The following is a 21,970-nucleotide window of genomic DNA, read 5'->3' as shown; positions in this document are numbered from 1 at the left end:
CGCGGAGCGGCTGGGCCCATGAGCCATGGCTGCTGGGCCTGCGCGTCCGGAGCCTGTGCTCCAGGACGGGAGGGGCCACAACGGTGAGAGGCCCGCGTACCGCAAAAAAAAAAAAAAAAAAAAAAAAAAAAAATTAAATACAAAGAAAAATTATTAAAAGTAGCAAGATAAAAACAACATATAACATATAAGGGAATCCCCATAAGTTTAACAGCTGATCTTTCAGCAGAAACTCTGCAAGCCAGAAGAGAGTGGCAGGACATACTTAAAGTGATGAAAGGGAAAACCTACAACCAAGATTACTCTACCCAGCAAGGATCTCATTCAGATTTGATGGAGAAATTAAAAACTTTACAGACAAACAAAGGCTAAGAAAATTCAGCAGCACCAAACCAGCTTTAAAACAAATGCTAAAGGACCTTCTCTAGGCAGGAAACACAAGAGAAGGAAAAGACCTACAATGACAAACCCCAAACAATTAAGAAAATGGTAATAGGAGCATACATATAGATAATTACCTTAAATGTAAATGGATTAAATGCTCCAAACAAAAGACACAGACTGGCTGAATGGATACACAAACAAGACCCATATATATGCTGTCTACAAGAGACACACTTCAGACCTAGGGACACATACAGACTTAAAGTGAGGGGATGGAAAAAGATATTCCATACAAATGGAAATCAAAAGAGAGCTGGAGTAGAAATTCTCATATCAGACAAAATGACTTTAAAATAAAGACTATTACAAGAGACAAAGAAGGATACTAAATAATGATCAAGGGATCAATCCAAGAAGAAGATTTAACAGTTGTAAAAATTTATGCACCCAACATAGGAGCACCTCAGTACATAAGGCAAATGTGAACAACCATAAAAAGGGAAATCGACAGTAACACGATGATAGTTGGGGACTTTAACACCCCACTTTCACCAATGGACAGATCATCCAAAATGAAAATAAATAAGGAAACACAAGCTTTAAATGATACATTAAACAAGATGGACTTAGTTGATATTTATAGGACATTCCTTCCAAAAACAATGGAATACACTCTCCTCTCAAGTGCTCATGGACATTCTCCAAGATAGATCATACCTTGGGTTACATATCAAGTCTAGCTAAAATTAAGAAAATTGAAATCATATCAAGTATCTTTCCTTTTTTTTTTTTTTTTTTTTTTGCGGTACACGGGCCTCTCACTGTTGTGGCCTCTCCTGTTGTGGAGCACAGGCTCTGGATGTGCAGGCTCAGCGGCCATGGCTCATGGGCCCAGCCGCTCCCCGGCATGTGGGATCTTCCCGGACTGGGGCACGAACCCGTGTCCCCTGCATAGGCAGGCGGACTCTCAACCACTGTGCCACCAGGGAAGCCCTCAAGTATCTTTTCTGACCACAATGCTGTGGGACTAGATATCAATTAGAGGAAAAAAATCTGTAAAAAATACAAACATATAGAGGCTAAACAATACACTACTTAATAACCAAGAGATCACTGAAGAAACCAAAGCAGATATCAAAAAATACCTAGAAACAAATGACAATGAAAACATGATGACCCAAAATCTATGGGATGCAGCAAAAGCAGTTCTAAGAGGGAAGTTTATAGCAATACAATCCTACCTTAAGAAACAAGAATCATCTCAAATAAACAACCTAACCTTGCACCTAAAGCAATTAGAGAAAGAAGAACAAATAACCCCAAAGTTAGCATAAGGAAAGAAATCATAAAGACCAGATCAGAAATAAATGAAAAAAAATGAAGGAAACAATAACAGAGATCAATAAAATTAAAAACTGGTTCTTTGAGATGATAAACAAAATTGATAAACCATTAGCCAGACTCATCAAGAAAATAGGGAGAAGATTCAAAGCAATAGAATTAGAAATGTAAAAGGAGAAATAACAACTGACACTGCAGAAATACAAAGGATCAATGAGAGATTACTACAAGCAAATTTATGCCAATAAAATGGACAATCTGGAAGAAATGGAGAAATTCTTAGAAAAGCACAACCTTCTAAGAATGAACCAGGAAGAAATAGAAAATATAAACAGACCAATCACAAGCACTGAAATTGAAACTGTGATTAAAAATCTTCCAACAAACAAAAGCCCAGGACCAGATGGCTTCACAGGAGTATTCTAGCAAACAATTAGAGAAGAGCTAACACCTATGCTTCTCAAATTCTTCCAAAATATAGCAGAGGGAGTAACACTCCCAAACTCATTCTAAGAGGCCACCATCACTGTGATACCAAAACCAGACAAAGATGTCACAAAGAAAGAAAACTACAGGCCAATATCACTGATGAACATAGACGCAAAAGTCCTCAACAAAATATTAGCAAACAGAATTCAACAGCACATTAAAAGGATCATACACCATGATCAAGTGGGGTTGGTCCCAGAAATGCAAGGATTCTTCAACATGTGCAAATCAATCAATGTGATACACCATATTAACAAACTGAGGAATAAAAACCATATGATCATCTCAATAGATGCAGAAAAAGCTTTTGACAAAATTCAACACCCATTTGTGATAAAAACCCTCTAGAAAGTAGGCATGGAGGGAACTTATCTCAACATAATAAAGGCCATATATGACAAACCCACAGCCAACATCATTCTCAATGGTGAAAAACTGAAACCATTTTCACTAAGATCAGGAACAAGACAAGAGTGTCCACTCTCACCAGTATTATTCAATAGAGTTTTGGAAGTTTTAGCCACAGCAATCAGAGAAGAAAAAGAAATGAATCCAACTCAGAAAAGAAGAAGTAATGCTGTCACTGTTTGCAGATTACATGATACTATACATAGAGAATACTAAAGATGCTACCAAAAAACTACGAGAGCTAATCAATGAATTTGGTAAAGTTGCAGGATACAAAATTAATACACAGAAATCTCTTGCATTCCTATACACTAATGATGAAAAATCTGAAAGAGAAATTTAGGAAACACTCCCATTTACCATTGCAACAAAAAGCATAAAATACCTAGGAATAAACCTACTTAAGGAGACAAAAGACCTGTATGCAGAACACTGTAAGACACTGATGAAAGAAATTAAAGATGACAGAAACAGATGGAGAGATATACCATGTTGTTGGACTGGAAGAATCAACATTGTGAAAATGACTCTACTACCCAAAGCAATCTACAGATTCAATACAATGCCTTTGAAACTACCAATGGCATTTTTCACACAACTAGAACAAAAATTTCACGATTTGTATGGAAACACAAAAGACCCCAAATAGCCAAAGCAATCTTGAGAACGAAAAATGGAGCTGGAGGAATCAGGCTCCCTGACTTCAGACTATACTACAAATCTACAGTAATCAAGACAGTATGGTACTGGCACAAAAACAGAACTATAGATCAATGGAACAGGAAAGAAAGCCCAGATATAAACCCACGCACGTATGTTCACCTTTGTTTTTGATAAAGGAGGCAAGAATATACAATGGAGAAAAGACAGCCTCTTCAATAAGTGGTGCTAGGAAAACTGGACAGCTACATGTAAAGGAATGAAATTAGAACACCCCCTAACGCCATACACAAAAATAAACTCAAAATGGATTAAAGACCTAAATGTAAGGCCAGAAACTATCAAACTCTTAAAGGAAAACGTAGGCAGAACACTCTATGTCATAAACCACAGCAAGATCCTTTTGGACCCACCACCTAGAGAAATGGAAATAAAAACAAAAATAAACAAATAGGACCTAATGAAACTTAAAAGCTTTTGCAAAGCAAAGGAAACCATAAAGACAAAAAGACAACCCTCAGAATGGGAGAAAATATTTGCAAATGAAGCAACTGACAGAGGATTAACCTCCAAAATTTACAATCAGCTCATGCAACTCAATATCAAAAAAAACAAACAACCCAATCCAAAAATGGGCAGAAGACCTAAACAGACATTTCTGCAAAGAAGATACACAGATTGCCAACAAACACGTGAAGGAATGCTCAACATCACTAATCATTAGAGAAATGCAAATCAAAACTACAATGAAGTATCACCTCACACCTGTCAGAATTGCCATCATCAAAAAACCTACAAACAGGGCTTCCCTGGTGGCGCAGTGGTTGAGAATTCGCCTGCCGATGCAAGAGACACGGGTTCGTGCCCTGGTCCGGGAAGATCCCACATGCCGCGGAGCAACTAAGCCCGTGAGCCATGGCCGCTAGGCCTGCGCATCCGGAGCCTGTGCTCCGCAACGGGAGAGGCCACAACAGTGAGAGGCCCGCATACCGCAAAAAAAAAAAAAAAAAAAAAAAAAAAAAAAAAAAAAAAAAAAAAACAAACCTACAAACAATAAATTCTGGAGAGGGTGTGGAGAAAAGGGAAACCTCTTGCAGTGTTGATGGGAATGTAAATTGATACAGCCAGTATGGAGAACAGTATGGAGGTTCCTTCAAAAACTAAAAATAGAACTATTATACGACCCAGCAATCCCACTACTGGGCATACACCCTGAGAAAACCATAATTCAAAAAGAGTCATGTACCACAATGTTTATTGCAGCTCTATTTACAATAGCCAGGATATGGAAGCAACCTAAGTGTCCATCGACAGATGAATGGATAGAGAAGATGTGGCACATAGATACAGTGGAATATTACTCAGCCATAAAAAAGAAATGAAATTGAGTTATTTGTAGTTAGATGAGTGGACCTAGAGTCTGTCATACAGAGTGAAATAAGTCAGAAAGAGAAAAAGAAATACTGTATGCTAACACATATATATGGAAGCTAAAAAAAAAAAAAAAAATAAGAAGGTTCTGAAGTACCAGAACCTATGGCTGTAGCCATAGCCACAGCACAGGAATAAAGTTGCAGACCTAGAGAATGGACTTGACGACGCTAGGAGGGGGAAGTGTAGGGTGGGATGAAGTGAGAGAGAGGCATGAACATATATACACTACCAAATGTAAAATAGATAGCTAGTGGGAAGCAGCTGCTTAGCACAAGGAGATAAGGTTGGTGCGTTGTGACCACCTGGAGTGGTGGGATAGGGAGGGCTGGAGGGAGACGCAAGAGGGAAGAGATATGAGGATATATTCATATGTATAGCTGATTCACTTTGTTAAAAAGCAGAACGTAACACACCATTGTAAAGAAATTATACTCCAATAAAGATGTTAAAAAAAGAAAAAAAAAAAGGTACCAGGGCTGCTGCTATATTGGGAGTGGGTGAGACGAGTGTCTTGAACCCAGGAGGTCACTTTACTCCCTATGACGTCAAGTGGTAAAGATGCATGTTAGATGGCAGTAATCCCATATACTTAGGCACTAAGGACTGCAACCCAGTAGGAATAAAGTTTGAGTTATTTCCCCAGATTTTGGCTTGAGCAAAGGAGCATGGAAGATGCTGTGGAGGAAGTAAGTCTTACCTTGTCAACCATAGCTTTATGACCAGTTGTAGAACTGTGTTATCTATTTCTGTTTCTATCCTTGCTCTCTCAGTTATTTCATTATTTCAACAAATATTCTACAATTTTATATAGGCTGTGCTGGTACTATAACTTTACAAATTAGTCCACTGATTACAGAATATCATGATGGGGACACTATCATGATATAGATCTAAAGATAATATCCATAGACCACGGATATTTTTTATATATATATATGTATATACACACATATATAAATATAAACATAGGGTATATATTTATATCGTGAAATTATAAAATTGATTCTTTCTTAAGGAGATACCTTCATTTTCAATTGTAGGAAAGATAGTGGTATTATGTTAAGAATTAGGTTTGTTGTTGTTGTTTGCAAGTTTAAGTATAGAAGAGGGTATTTGTTGATTTGGGGAAACTAAGTGGAGTACACCCTTTTAGGCTTTGTTTTTGTCAGCATCATAAGTGTACCCTATTTTAGTTTGGGAAATTTTCCATATTATATTGGAGGGTAATATTCCCCCAGATAGAAATCAGAAATGAATTTTCCCAGTTTCCTTTTGCACTTGGGGCATAGGCACTGGCTTCACCAATGAGGTGTTTCACATTTTGCCATGGAAAAATTCACCTTGAGTCTTGTGTGCCATACAGAATCCACTCTTTGCTGTTAAGGGAAATGGTGGCATGTGGCTTTTAGGGAAATCTGTGGTGGAGATTCTGGTTTTTAGTGTTTAGTATCAGTGGTTTGAACTGCAGTATCTGTATCCAGTAATGCCATCTGAGAGGTCACCAGTGGGGCAGTCCTACTGGTTTGGGTGCTGTTTTTGCCTGTGGAATTCCCAAGATTGATGCTCCGGCCTTCCCAGAGGTTGTGAGAGTCACATAATATATTTTACTTTTTGTGTGTGTGGTTGCTCTTTCTCTCAGCTCACTTACTCTATGCTCTGTGGAAAGTATCATATGGCAAAGAATTGAAGCTTCTGGCCAATAGCTGTATGAGTGATGAGTGAGCCTGGAAGTGAACCAGCTCCAGTCAAGCCTTCAGATAACTGTAGTTCTGGCTGACATCTTGATTGCAACCTCATGAGAGACTCTGTGCCAGAATCACATAACTAAGTTCTGACCCACAGAAACTAGGATAATAAATGCCTGTTGTTTTAAGCCATTCAATTTGGGGATAATTTACTAGATAGCAATAGGTAAATACAAGCAGATAAGAGTGGAATGAGAAATTCCAGGATGATTAAGGAGGCATTGTGCAATGCATTGCTAGAATAGTTGATTCCCTAGGTTCTCTGAGATATGGGAACATATGTATATGTATAACTGATTCACTTTGTTGTAAAGCGGAAACTAACACACCATTGTAAAGCAATTATACTCCAATAAAGATTTTTTTTTTAAAAAAAGATCTTTGCATGTGGTGGCTAACTTACTACTTATCCGTATCTCCTTTCCCCTGCCTGGATCTGATGCCAGCACCAGGGGGAGCAGAAGCCATGAAGCGGGCTGTGTGTGTCTTCCTCCCTAGAGAGCTCACAGGCAGACCAGCTCTGCATGCTGCACTCTAGTGTGGCAGTCTCCATGCCATTGGCTAATGCCTGGATTCTCTGGCACGATCTCCACTGCTGCAGGCCTAAAGAGCTTGCTGGCGTACAAGGAACTCATCAAATATTATCAAGAACGAAGGCGTTGTTCCATGTTTCTATAAAGCTAAGAATATTGAGCATTTGCCCAGGACGTGGGAGACTCCAAGGGCAGTAGCCTGCATTGTGAACTAGCCCTATCTCAAGAGATGGAGGGTGGAGACATCAGATTTATTTCTTGAGGACATCAATCCGTCACTCTGGCTGCATTCCCTGTTTTTCACCCCATTCCTTCCATCTTTCCCCAATTGGTCCTCATATATTATTCCAGGAGGATGAATTGTCGCTACCTTTAGAAGAGCCATTTGCTAATTTACCAGCGAGCTCATCTCAGTTCTCTTTCTCCTTGAGTTGTGTGTAGAAGTCAGCACTGCTGTAGGGAACTGGTTCACTTTTCGATACTATGTGAGCAAATTCCTCATCTCTGTGAATTTCTCAGACATTCTACCAAAGAGTTCTTGTCCAGCCTTTGTTCTCTCCCTCTTCAACTCTCTAAGTACAGTAATTATAATGAGAGTGAAATGGATGACTAACGTTTCTGATGTTTTGAGTTTGAGTTAATAAGGAGTGTTCAAATACAGCTTTTAGGAAGGGGAGAATGGGCCATTCGACTGCCTGGCAGTACAGATTTTAGAGTCACCTGCATTGACATGATATTTGAAGCTATTTGTGCATAAGATTGTGGGGAAGATAGTTGAAGACAAAGCAAGAAAAGAAATAGATGTTTCATTTAACCCACATATTAGAATTGCAACATAATATCCATCCTTTACCAGAGCTACTAAAGAATTACAATAATACCAACTGATTTTCAATTGTACCTTTAATTTCTTCCCACCTTTCTAATATAGGAGCTAAGTTGCTAAGTTGCTAAATATTGACAAAGAAAAGGAGAAGTCGAGAGTTATATAACACATTTTCTGGGTAACTGATTACTGGAAAAATCAATTATTGTCAGTTAAGCAGTATTTTATATGTTTTATTAAGGTTGAGTAGGAGTGAGGTAACATTACTGAAAGCTAACTAGTCATTGTTCAAAGATGGAATCATCTCTGGTATTGTGAAATTTACAATTTTAATTTCCTCATATAGAGAAGAGCACAAGTGATTCTTATTCCTCAGGAAGTCTACTGCTGTGACAGCATAATTTCAACACTCAAGAAGAGAGAAAGCAGCCCTAAATCCCTCTGAAATCAAATTAAGTCAGTGGAGGGTTGTATGAAGAAATGAAAAGAAGGCAAACGGAACTTATCAGATGCGTTGTTCATGAAAATGTTTTAGAAAATTTAATATGAATGAAATTCTTGTATAAATTCACTTCTTTAATTTTATGTACACAGCATACTTTTTTTTGGGGGGGGCATTAAGAAACACTTCAGAATGAAGAAAAATGTTTAAAACATTTTTGTTTATTTTAACACAGCAAATAAATGTGAGGAGTTTAAAAGTCTATGTAGTTGTAAGTTACAGTGATAGTACAGCTTTGGTAGGCAGAGTGATGGCCCCCAAACAGGTTCAAGCCTTAATGCCTGCAACCTGTGAATATGTTACCTTACATGGCCAAAGAATCTTTGCTGATGAGATGAAAGGAATAGACTTTGAAATGAGGAGATTGTCCTGGATCACCTGTGGAGACTCAGTCTAATCTAACGAGTATATAACAGTGGAGAACATTTCCAGGCTGGGTCAGAGAGACAAGACAGAAGGAGGAGAGATTTGAAGACTGGGAAGGACTCCACCCACCACTGGTGGTTTTGAAGATGGAGTAAGGGGACTGAGAGCAAAAGAATGCAGGAAAGGGCTCTCAGCAGACAGCTAGAAAGGACATGAGGATGTCAGTCCTACAACTACAGGGAGCTGAATTCTGCTAAAAACCTGAATGACCTTGGAAATGAATCCTCCCCTAGAGACTCCAGAAAGGAACACAGCATCTGCTTTTAAGTTGTTGAGACCCAGGTCAGATTCCTGATCTCCAGAACTGTAAGAGAATACATTTGTATTGTTTTAAACCACTGAAATTGTTGGAACAGCAGTGGAACGCTAATTCAGCAACTTTATTTGAAATATGCATAACTATTAAATAAATGGCCTTTAGTAAATCTCCCAGTCCAGACAAGTTTGTACTAAAGCCCTTAATATAACTTTTAGATGGAGCTGGCTTTTAACTTCCAGTTAAAAACAAAATCCAGTCCAACTCTTAAAATACCTAACAGTGTTTGGAATTATAGTTTATCTAAAGAAGATAAAGTTGGAATCATGTTTTCAGTTGTTATTATGTTATTAAAAATAATAAGCCAGATTGCTCCTTTAACTTTCTCATACCTACTACAAAATATTTGTGAAAGGAAGAATTTGCTCTCAACATTTCTGTAAAATGATGATCTAAATGGATGCTGTGTTGGTAATACCTGCAGATCTGATGGTTTTCTTGGCTATGCTAAGAAGGCTATCACATAAGGTCACTATATCTTCCCTTCAACCAAAGTATAAGATTTCAGTTTAACACAGTAACATGTTAATGCATGCAGTGTGGTACTGTGGACTGAGCACTATTCTTGGAATCCAAAGACCTTGGTTGAACACCAGCTTCACTATATATTGTGGCAGACAAGTCAACACATCTCTCTGAATGACTGTTTCCTAGTTTGTGAGATAGGAATAATATCTACCTTAAAAGTTTGTTGAAATAGAATGAAATTTCTTTTCAAATCTTATACTGTCATTATAACGTAATGTATAATATGCGAACACCAAGGACCAATGTGATATTTTGGGACTTTCCACTAAGGATTGAAGAAAATGGGACCAAATACATTACAGAAAAGAAGAAGTTGGGTGGAGTGGGAGGAGATAAAGTGGAGGTAGTAGGAATATTTCCAGTAAAACTGACCAGAGCAGCAGAAGAGGTGTTGGCAGACCAGGAGATGGAGACCTAAGTGGAGATGCAGTCTCGGATTACATCAGACCAATTCCATCAGCATCAGTTTTCCTGAGATATCCAGGAGAGAGGGACCCATGCTATGAGTCCTTTGATCAGTGCTGGTTTTCCATGTTAGCTTGGAAGCTTCTGGCAAGGGCTTATTTAGACTCCAGGGGCTCTAAATTCAATTTAGAAGCAAAGGACTCCTGATGTACCACCTGGTCTGGACCTTATTGATTCCGAGGGTGGGCAGAGCTAAGCGTGTTTGTAGCAGTCATCATCAGAGGCCTCCAGGACAGACTGTGGATGGCAGAATAGGATAGGAGCTGAGGGAAGTGCAACTGAACTCTGGGTCTTTAGTTATCAAAGGGATCACATTAATACCTGTTTCTCAAAATTTCGTCACCTGTGCCCTCACCTGAATAATGCAGTACCTCCGTACAGTTGTTTTAACTCTTCAAAGAAATAGATCAAATAAAAAAAAAAAAAGATGATTCTGTTTGCAGAAACTGGAGGCACACAAAATCTCAGGTGGGGAAGCCAGGATCTCAGGATGTAGGTCTAACAAAAGAAGTCAGGTCAAAAAGCTATATGCTTTGAGCTCTTTTTTTTGGCTTTTTAAGCTACATTTGCTTAATGCTTTCCTTTCTCTTAGCATACTTGATTTCATCACTTTTCTAATCTGACAGAAAACGTTTGGCTTTCAACAACTTTCAAGTTTTACATAAAATATGCTCAGCCAGCCAGAAAGTCTCTTATAATCAGGTCAAAAATCCCTGGGCCCAGAGCTGCCAGTGGTCAAAACTAGAAAAATTTGAGCAACCAAAAAAGTGGTATTGAATTAAAACTCAACGTATAAAATAAATATTTATGAACTCATGCTAATATAGTGATTAAATAAATAAATAAGGAAAAAAGACAAATCTCCCGTGCAGAAAAATTCCAAATAATTGATGTAGATACTGTGTCCTTAAGTAGATGGAAAATAACTTTCTACTTCTTAAGTATGGGTTTCACATAGTGACTTCCTCCCAAATGCTACAATATGAAAAGGGAGAAAAAAATAACTTTACAGTGGGGAAAACAGACAGATACTACCTCAACCAGGTGATTAAGATTAACAGCAGTGGGACTTCCCTGGTGGTGCAGTGGTTAAGAATCCGCCTGCCAGTGCTGGGGACACATGGGTTCAATCCCTGGTCTAGGAAGATCCCACTTGCTGGGGAGCAGCTAAGCCTGTGTGCCACAACTACTGAGTCTGCGCTGTAGAGCCTGCGAGGCACAACTACTGAACCCACATGCCACAACTACTGAAGCCCGCGTGCCTAGAGCCCGTGCTCTGAAACAAGAGAAGCCACCGCAATGAGAAGCCTGTGCACTGCAACAAAGAGTAGCCCTCGCTTGCTGCAACTAGAGAAAAGCCCGGCAGAGCAACGAAGACCCAAAGCAACCAAAAATAAATAAATAATTTTAAAAAAGATTAACAACAGTGGTAAATCATGTTGATAGTAAGGACTCTTGATATTTTGTAATGAGAATGACAATTTACCTCTGTAGTCTTTCTCCTCAAAACCAGTAATTCCAGTCTAATCATTAGAAAAATATCAGATAAATTTCAACTGAGGGACGTTTTACATAATATCTGACTTTAAAACCGTCAAGGTCTGGGGCTTCCCTGGTGGCGCAGTGGTTGAGAGTCCTCCTGCCGGTGCGGGGGACGTGGGTTCGTGCCCCGGTCCGGGAAGATCCCACGTGCCAAGGAGCGGCTGGGCCCGTGAGCCATGGCCGCTGAGCCTGCGCATCCGGAGCCTGTGCTCCGCAACGGGAGAGGCCACAACAGTGAGAGGCCCGTGTAATGCAAAAAAAAAAGAAAAAAAACAACTGTCAAGGTCATAAAATATAAGGAAAAAATTAATATAATGTACCATAAGGGTTCGTTAATTGCAAAAAATGTACCATACTAATGTAGGATGTTAAAATAGGGGAAAGAAGGTATGGGGATATACTATCTTCATAGCTTTTCTGTAAATCTACGACTATTCTAAAATAAAAAGTTTGCTAAAAAAGTCCTTGAAGAAGGGATTGATGAACTAATTTTGGCTCAGATATCCACCTTGAACCAATGAGGTGAGGACAACAGTGATGAGGCCAAGCTCCAGGACATGGCAGCTTACTATAGCCATAGTCATGTTGATGTGTGTGTGTGTGTGTGTGTGTGTGTGTGTGTGTGTGTGTGTGTGTGTGTGTGTGTGTGTGTGTGAAGAAATCCAGGATAACAGTGCTGGGCAGATAATTTAATAAATGCCCATTAAATTTGATTTCCTTCCTTATTCACATACTTTGCATGGTTACTTCAGAGGTCTGTGGGATTCTTTCATTTTTCCACTCCCACTCCCTCTTCTCTCTCACACTAGGTTGGTGTCTGTTGCCCTCACCATGCCAATGTCCTTGGTATCCTCCGTGATATCACTGCCAAGGGAATTGTCCAAGGCACTGACCCTGAGGGTACCAAAATACCACTAGAAAAAAGTTAATAGAAACTCTGGGAGATAAAGGTAAGAAAGTAAACAGAAAGTAGGACAAAGCTAAAAAAGATGCATTAATTTAAGAGACAGAAAAAAAAATCCGAGACCTGGAATTCCAGAAAAAAAGGACAAAGAGAATGGAATGGAGAACATTGTCAAATAAAAAATACAAGGTAATTTCTTAGTGCTAGAAATAATTAAAGACAGCACTGAGTTCTCAGTACAATGAATGAAGACACATCCCTAGACATATCACTGTGAAAATTCAAATTACAAAGGGTAAAGAGAAGACTCAAATTTTTCTTGAGAAAAAAAAATGTGACCTACAGAAACATGACAAGTCTGGGATCATATTTTCCATCAACAATGTTGAATGTTGGAAGACAGTGAAGAAAGAGCTTTAAACTTCTAATGAATAATGTCTTAAGAGTCATAAAGTATTTCCTGCATCCTTGAAAGGGAGGTTATTTGAGGTTGGATTATATCCAAAAGAGGAAGAAAATTAAGACAGAAAAAAATCTTGGCATCCTTGAAATAGTGGAGTCAACTTGTCTCTAGAAGAACAGTGAAGGGAAACCGCTACATAACTACAGTTATGCAGCAGGCCTGGAGTTCAGCCAGTTTACACTGAGGCAGCAGGAGAAAGGGGGATTCAATAGAACACCTATTATTTTATCTCAACTGGTGCTGGCATAAAGGCAAAGAAAAAATCACTACAATTAGAAAACTGAAGACAAAAACTGTGAAAAACATATCACAATAATCAATCTACACTGCTTGGATCAGCAGAGAAGTACATTTACGTTCTTAATACTCTTATTGACTTCCATCCTTTACACCAACTTACAGATAAAGCATCAAAGAATTAATCATATGTATCTACTATTGAGCTTGACATTGCAAAAGTTATTACACAGATAATAGAAATTGCAGGAGAAAAGAACAGAGTGATGCTGAAATGAAAACTATGGTCATTAATATCTTCTTAAAAAGTGGGAAGAAAAATTATGGATTTGGCACATTTGGGTTTGCATTGGTATTTGGCCAAAGTATGCATTTGGTTTACTGCTATACAATATACTGTCCACAGCTGTAGAAATAAAGAGTAGAGATGTTAGTATTTTACTAAGGATACAAAGTAACTATATGAGGAACTCAAAATAGAAATATAACAACTGGTTGGCCGGGGGTTGGTGGTGAGCCAGCTTATTCCTCACTTATAATAAATTATGTTATATGTAAAATTTATAAATGAGGAAATAGAATGAGAAGCATATTATTAAAAGATATGGAAGAAAACATCAAGCAAAAATGATATAGGGGTAGAATAGCTGCTTCTTGGAAATGGGCTTGTGGATGGAAGAAGATGGAATAATGCAGGTATTAATTTAATGAAGTGGGAAAAATCTTTAAAAGAGATATGAACTAGCAAAAATATTTTTTGTGGAGGTGAAAGAATTATATTAATAGATCTTACTGTAATTCGTCTCAGAGGGGAAATTGTGTTTGTTTAGAAAACTCTTTTGATTAATTGGTTCTAGCTGAAGTTCCTTTTGGCTTTTCCTGGTGATCGTGCATACAATTTACATTCTTCTAGTACGCGCAGGCTTTCTCTAGTTGCAACGAACGGGGGCTACTTTTCGTCGCGGTGCGCGGGCTTCTCATTGCGGTGGCTTCTCTTTGCCAAGCACCGGGTCTAGGCGCGCGGGCTTCAGTAGTTGTGGCTCGTGGGCTCCAGAGCGCAGGCTCAGTAGTTGTGGTGCACGGGCTTAGTTGCTCTGTGGCATGTGGGATCTTCCCAGACCAGGTCTCGAACCCGTGTCCCCTGTGTTGGCAGGCGGATTCCTAACCACTGCACCACCAGGGAAGCCCGAACAAAACATTTAAAATAGGAAATTCAAGGAGAGTTTGTTTACAAAGTGACTATTTACAAAGCTGCAGGAAGGGGGAACCAGAGGAATGGTGCATTGACCTGGAGCTCAGTAGCAACCAAGACGTCATCAGCCCCTAGGTCTAAAGAAACAAGGAGAGGGAATGGTTTCTGCAGTTCGGAAGGAAAAAGTTTTTCAGGGTGTCACCACGAATGGGGTATTGACCTCTGGACTGAGGATACAGCCAGCTTAAGGTGCCCTTGTAAGGAGAGATTTAGAGGAATAAATACACTAGTTTCATTCTTCTGCCTCTTTACCTCTGCTGCACAGCTTTCTATAGGTAGGAGCCAAGTAGCAGACAGAAGTCATGGAATCTTGATATAGGTCAGCTTCCTGGGGCAGAGAGAGAGAGAGAGCGGAGATAAGATCTACAGGTGAAAGTCGAGGATTTTTGATGTAGCTGAACCCAAGGACCCTCAGCATTCACTTTTTCTTTCTTTCTTTTTTGGTCTTAGGGTAAACGTGTTTTCAAGAGAAGGGGACAAACAGATACAAATTTCACATTATAAAAACATAGCCATTATTTGAAATGGTTCAAGATACAGACGAAAAAGTGCGTTCATCTGACCATTAATGTTTTCTTTTTTGATGTTAACTTTGTTAGATTAAAAGAAATTCTAAATAAAAGTCACTTACAGAACAAAAACCATAACTAAAGCCTGTAAGAAACTTTTGGACTATATTTAGATATTCAGAACTAATTTTTTGATCATTTGTTGTTTATTTTTATTTATTTTTTTGTCTGTGTTGGGTCTTCGTCATGGCACGCGGGCTTTCTCTAGTTGCGGCGAGCAGGGGACTACTCTTCGTTTTAGTGTGTGAGCTTTTCATCGTGGTGGTTCCTCTTGTTATGGAGCATGGGTTCTAGGTGCGTGGGCTTCAGTAGTTGCAGCACGCAAGCTCAGTAGTTGCAATGAGTGGGCTCTAGGCGTGTGGGCTTCAGTTGTGGCTCACGGGCCCTAGAGTGCAGGCTCAGTAGTTCTGGTGCACACACTTAGTTGCTCCAAGGCATGTGGGATTTTCCAGGACCAGGGCTCGAACCCATGCCCCCTGCATTGGCAGGTGGATTCTTAACCACTACGCCACCAGGGAAATCCCCTCATTTGTTGTTTAAACTGAAGCTGTGTTAGCAATAGAGATAACAACATATTAAAAAACTTAAAAAAATTTAAAAGAATTAATACTGTAGTGAACGCACAAAGTTCCTCAAACTGTATCCCCTAGAACGCCGTAGCATTTCATGAAGAGTAAGTTCTAGGAACCACAAGAAACTTGTGTAGACACAAGGTTTGACATCAGGTACCTTTGTCACTTTCTGTCTATCCACCCTTAAAGGAGTCATTTCATATTTTCTAATTTCTAAAATGGCACAGGTCAACATTTCAAATGTTTACAAAGTCCAGGCAGGATACTTAGATGAATAAAGCATGGTTTGTTAAGGACTGTGGTGAAGTGGTGAGCATATGTCCTGTCCACAGACCTTGGTGGCTTCCAGGCTCCAGGCCATCATTACCACATGGGGACACCAGCCTAGTGTAGCCGGATCTTTAAGTACTGATGGGCAAGCTCCACATTTTAAAATGGGGTAAATAATTCTAAAGGTTTAAAAAGATGGCGTGTGCTAAACTGCACATCTCTGCAAACCAGATTTCTTCTATGGCTGAGAAATTTGTAATCACTGGATTAACTCATCTTCAAATACCGTTATTACTGATGTTTTGTGATTCTATAGGACTAGATAAGAACTAAGAATAAGTCAGGGCCACCTATTAATAACTTTGATATGGATACATTGTTTCTGCCTGAATAACACTGTGGAACTTTAGTGCAGAATAGAAATTAGTCATCTTCTGTTTTTGAATTATTATTAAGGTCTAACAACTATTTTCAGTTATCGAGAAAGAAAAGGTCTTTGAAGACTCTAGTCTATAAATGAGAAAGCTTTTAAGAGACCTGTAAGTGGCGTTTTTATGAAATGTTAATGCACACGTGTGGTGGATGGTTGAGGACCAACAGGATAAACCCCGGTGGGGTTGTAACTCTGGACTAGATTTATGGGACTCAACTCAATCACCAAGTGTATTACTAAAAGGATGGTAAAAGCCTGTGTAAGGATCCAGCTGTCTGTCACGTGACCTGATCTAGGGAAGAGATAAAAGCTTATATGGATCTTGTGGAAGCCTGCCAATACTTGTCTCCATAATACATGATAAAACTCTGACAGTAAACTACTCCTGGGGGTTTGGTATTAAATTAGAGAGGCGGCAGCTCTCCTTTCTGCTGTCTTCAGATATCCAGGCACGGCTTTCTAATACGTTGCTAATTTAGAATCCAGAAGATGAAAGTTCTGTTTTAATATCTTCCAACACCTTATCTTTTCTATCTCTGCTGTTACATACTTCAGAAGTATGGAAATATTAATGTGTGATATGACCCATTCGCTATGCTACAGCTTTCTTGGGATCATATCACACAGGTATAGATTCAAGCTTGTCTTAAGAAAGATATCTCACTCTTTCTAGAAAATACATAAATAAGTACTCATGCTTTAGTCAGAGATAATTTTCTTCCTGAAAAATCAGAAATTCAGTCAGTCTAACTTAATGTTTAATAAGAAGGAGACTTTTATTTTTCTAGTAGCAATCACCAGAATTGTTTTTACATAGAAGTGTCTTTATTTAGAAAAACAATGAGCTTTCTAATAGAGGAGGTGAAACTTGGTGTGCCCAGGGCAATGGGAAGAGAAGGTGAGAGGGACAGAACTAGGAAGAGGAAGAGAGAAGGAAGTAGAAGACTGCATTAGCATAACGTGAATCCTCCTCGAAACCTCCCAGAACCTTCAGTAAAGTCCCCTAAACTCACAAAATTAAAAAAGTTTAGTTTAAAAAATTATGGTAAAATCTACATAACAAAAAATATATCATTTTAACCATTGTAAAGGGTACAATGACAAAGTGCATTCACAGTGTTGTGCAACCGTCGTCATGATTCATCTCCAGAATTTATTCATCATCCCAAAGTGAAAGTCTGAACTCATTTAACACTAAATTCTTATTCCCCCCTCCCCCTGTTCCTGGCAACCATCATTCTCCTTTCTGTCTGTATGATTTTGATTACCTAGGTACCTCATTTAAGCGGGGTCATACAATATTTGTTCCTTAGTGAGAAATTCTTTTTTTGTAAACATCTTTATTGGCGTATAATTGCTTTACAATGGTGTGTTAGTTTCTGCTTTATAACAAAGTGAATCAGTTATACATATACTATGTTCCCATATCTCTTCCCTCTTGCATCTCCTTCCCTGCCACCCTCCCTATCCCACCCCTCTAGGTGGTCACAAACCACTGAGCTGATCTCCCTGTGCTATGCAGCTGCTTCCCACTAGCTATCTGTTTTACATTTGGTAATGTATATATGTCCATGCCATTCTCTCATTTTGTCACAGCTTACCCTTCCCCCTCCCCCTATCCTCAAGTCCATTCTCTAATAGGTCTGTGTCTTTATTCCTGTCTTACCCATAGGTTCTTCATGACCTTTTTCCCCCTTAGATTCCATATATATGTGTTAACATACGGTATTTCTTTTTCTCTTTCTGACTTATTTCACTCTGTATGACAGACTCTAGGTCCATCCACCTCACTACAAATAACTCGATTTAGTTTCTTTTTATGGCTGAGTAATATTCCATTGTATATATATGCCACTTCTTCTGTATCCATTCATCTGTTGATGGACACTTAGGTTGCTTCCATGTCCTGACTATTGTAAATAGAGCTGTAATGAACATATTGGTACATGGCTCTTTTTTTGTTGTTTTGTTTTTTTGCGGTACATGGGCCTCTCACTGTTGCAGCCTCTCCCGCTGTGGAGCACAGGCTCTGGACGCACAGGCTCAGTGGCCATGGCCCACGGGCCCAGCTGCTCCGCAGCACGTGGGATCCTCCTGGACCGGGGCACGAACCCACGTTCCCTGCATCGGCAGGCGGACTCTCAACCACTGCGCCACCAGGGAAGCCCCATGACTCTTTTTGAATTATAGTTTGCTCAGGGTATATGCCCAGTAGTGGCATTGCTGGGTCGTATGGTAGTTCTACTTTTAGTTTTTTAAGGAACCTCCATACTGTTCTCAATAGTGGCTGTATCAATTTACATTCCCACCAACAGTGCAAGAGTGTTCCCTTTTCTCCACACCCTCTCCAGCATTTATTGTTTCTAGATTTTTTGATGATGGCCATTCTGACCGGTGTGAGATGATATCTCATTGTAGTTTTGATTTGCATTTCTCTAATGATTAATGATGTTGAGCATTCTTTCATGTGTTTGTTGGCAATCTGTATATCTTCTTTGGAGAAATGTCTATTTATGTCTTCTGCCCATTTTTGGATTGGGTTGTTTGTTTTTTTGTTATTGAGCTGCATGAGCTGCTTGTAAATGTTGGAGATTAATCCTCTGTCAGTTGTTTCATTTGCAAATATTTTCTCCCATTCTGAGGGTTGTCTTTTGGTTTTGTTTATGGTTACTTTTGCTGTGCAAAAGCTTTTAAGTTTCATTAGGTCCCATTTGTTTATTTTTGTTTTTAATTTCCATTTCTCTAGGAGGTGGGTCAAAAAGGATCTTGCTGTGATTTATGTCATAGAGTGTTCTACCTATGTTTCCCTCTAAGAGTTTGATAGTTTGTTGCCTTATATTTAGGTTTTTAATCCATTTTGAGCTTATTTTTGTGTATGATGTTAGGGAGTGTTCTAATCTCATACTTTTACATGTAGCTGTCCAGTTTTCCCAGCACCACTTATTGAAGAGGCTGTCTTTTCTCCACTGTATATTCTTGCCTCCTTTATCAAAGATAAGGTGACCATATGTGCGTGGGTTTATCTTTGGGCTTTCTATCCTGTTCCATTGATCTATATTTCTGTTTTTGTGCCAGTACCATACTGTCTTGATTACTGTAGCTTTGTAGTATAGTCTGAAGTCAGGGAGCCTGATTCCTCCAGCTCCATTTTTCGTTCTCAAGATTGCTTTGGCTATTCGGGGTCTTTTGTGTTTCCATACAAATTGTGAAATTTTTTGTTCTAGTTCTGTGAAAAATGCCAGTGGTAGTTTGATAGGGATTGCATTGAATCTGTAGATTGCTTTGGGTAGTAGAGTCATTTTCACAATGTTGATTTTTCCAATCCAAGAACATGGCATATCTCTCCATCTATTTGTATCATCTTTAATTTCTTTCATCAATGTCTAGTGAGAAATTTTTATTGAGCTTGTTTTGTGTTGGGGAAATCAATGAAAGGGGCATATTTCACATGAGGGACAACGTGGTCGGGTCAGAGGATTCTGAAGAAATCGCAGGAGCCTGGAGTCAGAGGAGGTGGCTCCAGAATGTGACAGAAGTTGAAACTAGACTCACAAAGCTAGCTCTGGTACACAAACGTGATTAGTTTATAGAATGCCTTAAAACATTTAAATTATATGACATCATTCAAAATTGGGGAGATTTTAATAAAGATCCAGATATCTTGCCCATCTTGTCAAATCTGGCGGTAATGGTCATGCATTTCCCCAGCTACAATCAGATGGGCAGCAGATGCACACTCCAGCTCTTTCCTTATAATTCATAGTGCTTTATTTATTCATTTGTAATTTATTCAAAGGATGAATAATATTCATAGTAATCTGAATATTCATAGTAATTTTGGAATAGGTATTTAGATCTCCACATATATAGAGATGGATCCAAGTTTATGCAGATCTTGAGTGGCAGGGAGGCTTCATATGACATCTGGGCTACAAACCAAAAAAAGGCATTTATTGGGAGGATAGAGAGTTGTCCTGCGGACACCAGTGGAGGCAGATCAGTGGGTTTTGTGTAAACCCCAGAGAGCAGTCAGGCAGCCAAGCAGACCCCTTGTCTAGCTCTCATTCATCAGGGAAAGCATGCTCTCTGTTCTTTGCATCTTCTAGATGTCTGCTTTATTCATATTCATATTGCTGTGTGTCTGCATTGCTTCTTCAGGGCAAAATTGTTTTTCTAATATGGCTCTTGTAGGTGCTTACACTTCCTGCTTGTTCAAGTGCCACCAATCAACTGATTATAGATTCTGAATCCCAATTCTATGTCCCCAGGAGAGAGAAGCTAGTGGCTTGGTTTATGTCCACGCAGTCACAACTCTGATTTAGCTGTGGCTGGAGTGGAACATTCTGGGCAGGTTTTCACTGACTTCAGGTTGACAGTCATGTATCTTTGCTTTCTGCCCTGTAAAGATCCTTGGATGCTAGTTATGCCCCTGGGAGCTCACTTTGTCCATGTACGTTGGCGTGTAAGGGTGAGGAAGTCAACATCCCTGTGAATTCATATTCCCTCAAACAGTGAGGAGTGAGAGTGGATGCATAAGTGCATCTGCTTTCCCTCCTTCTAGCATGTAATTCTGCGAGGTGTTCTGAGACTTTTCTGGAAGAGAAAGCAGAATTGAGCCCCTTGTGTCCTCAGTGTCAATCTCAATAACATGCCCTGCTATTGGCTCTTCCTCCTTCCATCTCACTCTTCTCATCCCCTCACTCCTACTCACTGGAATCACTTCTCCCCAGTGCTAGCTCCCTTCTGATATCTAAGTCAACCTACTCATAAGTCCTATCACAGACTCTGCTTTTTGGGAAAGCCGTGCTGAGACAGTCTGGTTTGTCAGGTGTTTATCCATTTGTTCTGGGATGAATTATATCCTCCAAGAGGATAAGTTGAAGTCCTAACTACTGCCACCTCAGAAGGTGACCTTATTTGGAAATAAGGCTGTTGCAGATGTGATTAGTTAAAATGAGGGCACACTGTGGTACGTTGGGTCCTTAATCCAGTATGATTCTGGTCCTTACAAGAAGACAAAAGACACAGATACATGAGGGGAGAACACCATGTGATACCAGAGCAGAGATGGAAGTGATTTAGTTGTAAGACAAGGAACATCAAGAATTGCCAGCAACCACCAGAAGCTAGGAATGGGCAAGGGAGAATCCTCCCTTGATTTCAGACTTCAAGCCTCTAGAATTATGAGATAATACATTTCTATCATTTTAAGCCTCTTGGTTTGTAGTTCTTTGTTACAGAATCCTAGGAAACTGGTACCCTGTTGTTGTAACTTCTGTTGCCAGATACTGAGCACATGTATGTAGCCTACTGACCACTTATCAGGGACCAGACTGGTAATGAAGTGGCTTTGATCAGGCTCCTTAAAAGGGGGATATGGCTGCTGTGAAAACCACGGGCATCTACAACATAAGTGGAAATGTTTGTAAAAAGGTAAAATGATGATAACTGAAAAAATAAAATAGAGAACTGATTTAAAGTCTATCAGAAAAACAGTAGAACAAAATTCTGTTAAGACTCTACTAGTGAGAATGCTATGTTTTCTCCATTTCTTTTATTTTCTTCTGGACACACAATTAGATTATGTTTCCTGGGCTCATCTCTAGTTAGACAAGGTTATATGACAAAATTTTGGCCAGAAACTGATTTAACTCAATAAATTGATAAACAT

Source organism: Kogia breviceps, chromosome 5 (assembly GCF_026419965.1).
Source record: "Kogia breviceps isolate mKogBre1 chromosome 5, mKogBre1 haplotype 1, whole genome shotgun sequence".
In the NCBI taxonomy this organism is placed as follows: Eukaryota; Metazoa; Chordata; class Mammalia; order Artiodactyla; family Physeteridae; genus Kogia; species Kogia breviceps.
The sequence above is the reverse complement of the archived record's forward strand: the minus strand, read 5'-3'. Positions refer to the sequence as shown.